The sequence below is a fragment of the Cannabis sativa genome, unplaced genomic scaffold (genome assembly GCF_029168945.1).
Source record: "Cannabis sativa cultivar Pink pepper isolate KNU-18-1 unplaced genomic scaffold, ASM2916894v1 Contig7, whole genome shotgun sequence".
Lineage (NCBI taxonomy): Eukaryota > Viridiplantae > Streptophyta > Magnoliopsida > Rosales > Cannabaceae > Cannabis > Cannabis sativa.
In genome coordinates, this window is record NW_026870043.1 from 8,251,961 (window position 1) to 8,257,333 (window position 5,373).

Genomic DNA, 5,373 nt, shown 5'->3' on the forward strand with positions numbered 1-5,373 from the left:
ATGGTTGTGTACTTAGTGTAAACCTTTACTAGATTCATGGATGACCTAATCATAATCTTAAGAAAGGCTAGAACTGTTAACCATGGTTTGCATGTTTGTTAGCTATTCTAAGTGATTAGGTGTGGACTATCCCATAGTTATTAGATAAGAAAGTGTTTGTTTAAACAAATACTACTTTTCTAAGAAAATGACTAAGTCTAAAAATAAAGTAGCAAATAAAAGAGATATTTTTTTTTTCTTGATTCTAAAAGTGTTCTATCATCTTATTCTACATATGATGCTCCCATTGCCTCTGTTGTCTTGACACAACCGAAGAGGTCAATACCATTTAGTTTTCTTAGACATAATTCACGGTACCTTGTCGTAGTAAGAGGGTTTATAGGAACTCACCTTCTTATGACTTGGAAGACACTAGTGATTAAAATCCACTGTGAGTTTAAACAAGTAATGGATTGTTAAAATATGAAACTAAGAAGAAAGCCAAGAGAACTATGGTTAAAACCATTCATGTGGAATAACCTAAAGTTTTCTATTACAAGGACATGAAAGGAAATTTTCGTTTATAAGTCTATTCAATGGACTTAACAAAATTTCCTGTTCCTAGTATTATAGGTTTGAGTTTATCTAAACCTATGGCTCATGGTATACCTGGTTAATTACTTACTCTAGTGCAAGCAGCTTACTTCAGTAAGATGATGAAACATTTTTTTTAATGGCAATCTATAGAAGCCTCTCAACTTCTAGGCATAGATTTTATTTATCTAAGGAAAAGTCTCAACTATTCCAGAAAAGATAAAGCCATGAAAGAATTGCTTCAATCAACAGTGAGAGATCACAGGTATGCTTTAGTATGCCTTAGACCAGACACTTGCTGTTGAGTGAGAGTAATGAGTAGGTATCAGATTAATCCAAGAAAGGAACATTGGAAGACAATCAATTAAATCTTAAGATTAAGAAGAGGAACTATATGTTAGTCGAGAAGGGTGTGTTTAAAACTCTTAGACTACACCACATCAGATTTCTAGACTTGCCTTAGTGCTAGAAAGTCTGCTGATAAGATGGTGATTACTCTGTGGATGGAGTAGTGATTTTGGAGAAGTGTAAAAACATATCTGAAGTCTCTAAGTCTACCAGAAAGAGACTGAATGTTAAAGATGCACGAAAGGTACTTATTCAGTCTAAGGAAAGTTCTATACATTTTTGGCACCGTTCCAACATTTCTTAACTACTAGTGTTACTTCCTGATTAACCAAAAAGTAGTTGTCGAAAGTATAGAATCCAGTATCCCAAGAGAGTAAACATATAGAGAGGAATTTCACAATATCAAGGACTTTGTGATTAAGGAAATGTAATGGTGGAGAAAAGATTGTGGTTAATTCAACCTGTCAGATCCTATTACGAGGAGTATACTACTACTACACTTGATTTGTATATTAGTGCAAGTGGGCGTTTGTTGGGTTTTGTGCCCTAAACCCATTTCAATATAATCAGATTTACTTATTAATATAGATCAGAAATAACATTTTATGTTGCATGCTTCACATGATTTATTTCATGATTATATCTATAATGTATAAATTCTATTTAAGTCCAGAACATATGAATTTGTTAATGATTATATTGTTGTCAGCACAGTGGAATATAATCTTGATTATATGTTCGAAAGTTTATTCCCTGATTTGTCAGTTCACTGGATTTAGACTGGCATGGTAATCAGCGATAGTTTTTCTTACACCTTGGATAAGTGGTATGTCCTTTCTAGGGCATTGTCAAAGTTTACCAGTATCGGATGTATGGAGTATACATCGGAAGGGACCGATATTGAACATTGATTAGATATATTAAAATTTACTGTAATATTTATTCAATTCAATATCACCTGTTGATCCAAGATCGAATGATCTTAATCCTGATATGGTTAGGTTTTATTTCAAGAGTATTATACATGTTCTTTGATTTGTTAGTTAAGCCTACTTTCTGGTCAGGGTGATACGTACATTTTGGGAACATGATAGTATAATTGAGTGGGAGCGCTAACATAAATATGGAATCTATAACTTCTATAGGAATTTAGAAGTGAAACGATTATATCCTTCGAGCTTGGCTAAGCAGAGATAAGTGGTTGAGATCTCATTTCACTTCGCTGTAATATCATTTATACGGAGATAAGTGTTTTAAGGATAAAATACATTGAAGGTGTAACGGTAATTTAGTCCCTATTCAATGTAGATCATCTATTAGAGGGTCATTGATCAAATTAGGATTATAACAATGGATAATTAATAGCGTATCTATATCGTGGAACATATAGAGCGTTCTATATGACTGAGAGTGCAATTCCAAGTTCTAAGTGTAGATTCAGTAAGGAATTAATAAGTTAGGAAATTTACTTGGTAAATTCGGTTCGGCTTATTGGAAGCTCGGTTATATAGGCCCATGGTCCCCATACTAGTTGAGACCATACTGCTTGTAAGACTCAGCTAGTTGGTTTTAATTAATCAATTATAATTCTAAAGTTAGATTATGTCTAGTTTATGAATTTTCACTAAGAAAGGGAAAAATTGTAAGAAAAGAGATTCTAGGTTTTATTTGTTAATTAAGAGACTTTGTTTGTCTAATTAATAAATATATTAAATGACAATATTGTTTAATAATTAATTTTTAGTTATTAAATAATTAGAATTGGCATTTAAATGGTTGAATTTGAAAATTAGCGTTTTTGAGAAAATGAGATGAAGAAATGATAAAACAGCAGAATTGCATAAGTGAGGCCCATTATCCAAAGCTCATGGCCGGCCACACTTAATGGTTTTTATCATTTATTTTTTCATTATTTTAATGCCAAATAATTCTAACTTAAACCTAGGTGGTTACCTATAAATAGATAGTGATGGCTCATATTCACACTTAACTTTGTCAGATGAAATTTGAGCCTCCTATTCTTTCTCTATAGCCGCCACTTCCCTTCTCTTTTCCTCTTCCATTTTGAACCTTGAGTGAATGAGTGAGTGCCCACACACATCAAGTGGTATCTCAATAATAGTGTAGAAGATTGTGTAGAATCCAATCAACAAGAAGGAGAATCAGCATCAAAGGAAGGAGAGAAAGAGATCCAGGTTCAGATCTTGGTGATGCTCTGCTACAGAAAGGAATCAAGGGCTGGAGATCTGAACGGAAGGAGTCATTATATTTTGCTGCACCCAATGTAAGGTTTCCTAAACTTTATATGTGTTTATTTCATTATTTTAGAATTCATATTAGGATGTTAATGAAACATACATGGTAGTAAATCTAGATCTTGGTAAAATATTTCCAACAGAACTTTTGTAGAGGTAGGGCATTTATATATGCCGAGAATGGTGATCCCCTCGACCAATCAAGTTCGAGGTCTGATGGCTTTCAGCTAGCGATGCCCTAAATCATGTCCCTGAGTTGGTCCAACTGTGCTTGCACAGAAGGATCTGTTGCCGTGGGGACTTGATTGACTGGTCCTCCTTGGGGAGGTTACTGATTCTGAAGGGACAGAGGCTGGCTGACCGTCCTCTGAGTGAGTGTATGGTGAAGATCAGCCATGCCCTACAAACCCTGGCCGACCATCCCCAGGCGCGGAAGTTGGCCTAGGTTGGCCAAGTTTATGCCTGTATGTTGTGCTTGGCTGGCCAGACCTGCATTGGGCAGGGTCTTGCCGCCCAGTACTCCTCCATAGTCGGTCAGGCCTGCAAAGGGTAGGGTCTGGCTGCCTGTGATGCCTCCATAGCCGGCCAGACCTGCATTAGACAGGCTCTGGCTGCCCGTGACTCCTCACTCGACTGGTGTCAATTGTGTGTTGATCGAGGGTAGAGCACACAAATTGCTGGAGTTTGGTGTTATCGGTTTCACTTCTTGAATCGCCATTTTGGGTGTTTCCACCCAGTCTCGGTCCTTGTTGGTCGAAGATCAACCTCTATGTGCCTTGATCCCCTTAGGAAGGAAGTGTTGTACCGTGGACGGCCATGGGTACTCCTACAGATGGATGGTCGGCCAGTGGTTGTACAGTGTGGGTTGCTATTGAGCCAGAGATCCCTGGCCGGCCCCCTAAGCCACTGGTTGCTGGGATCTGGTTGTTCTCACCGTTTAACCTTTGGGAAAAGGTCTATCATCCCTCCAGCAAGAGAAGATCCGTCCTAGTTCCTGAGGAACTTGACGGTAATCATACTTAAAGTGGATCCCTAAGAAGATCCTGACCTCTTGTGTTAATTCTCTGATTGAACTGCTGGCCTCCCGGTAGTGGCGATCTAATTTTGCCTGGTGAGATCCAAGGAAGTACTCCTGGTCATCCATCCTTCTCAGGAATTTACGTCTCTGCTGTGCAAATACATTGCAATCAGCAGCGCGTGGTTCTTCAATTAGCCATGCCGGCCTTCAGCTTCCCTGAGTCTGGCCAACTCAAGGTAGTTCCAGATGAGGCTCGCTAATTGCTAGCTCATCCACTCCCAGGCCTGTTTCTCCAGATTTGAGGTCCAGTCATTGTTCTAGGAGGTTGTTGCCCCTGGGTCCTTCCTTTAGTGGGAGGCGCCAATGGGGCTGCCACTTGCATCCATTGGGATGCTTACGTCAGGATGGCCAAAAGTGGTGGCTAAACTTGTTGTGCCTGTTGTGGTGATGGGATTCACCACATTTGCGGTATTCATGGGGATCCCTGTTGTGACTGGAACCCGAGTGTCTAGATCTATAATCTGTGGGTCTTGAGGGAGACCCGAAGATGCAGATGGTGGAACAGGAGTTCTTCTTGTGTTCACCATGGCGTTTGATCAAATCACGATATCCACGCTCTCAATGAAAGTACCAAACTGTTGACTTTGAAAAGTGATCAGCCGACAGCGGGGTCGATAGATTTGATGCTTGCCACGTGTGTGCACAAATAAGAGTAAGAAACAATAAACAACGGGATTTGTTATAGAGTTTTAACCCCTTGTGGTAGTGGATAATGGCCTACTCTCCTTTTAATTGTATTGATACCAAGGGAATCAATATCTCAATCGCTATAGGTGGGATCTACGATAGTGCCCTTTGGATTACAATGTATGGATTGATACCTGGCAGACTCAAGTGTTAGACAGCCAAGAGTATTGTACAGCTATGTTTGGGTGTGTGTGTGTGTGTGTGTGTGAGAGAGAGAGAGAGAGAGAGAGAGAGAGAGAGAGAGAGAGAGAGTCTGACACTTACAGAATATGAGATTTCTACCTTAGAGGAGGCTTAGGCAACTTAGGTTTTCAGCTAGAGGTTTAGGCCTTTATATAGGAGGCCTAAACCCTAAGTTTACAACTTAAATCCCTTGAAAATAGGATAGTTAGCTAGATATTTATATAAGACCAAAATACCCCTAGATTCTAG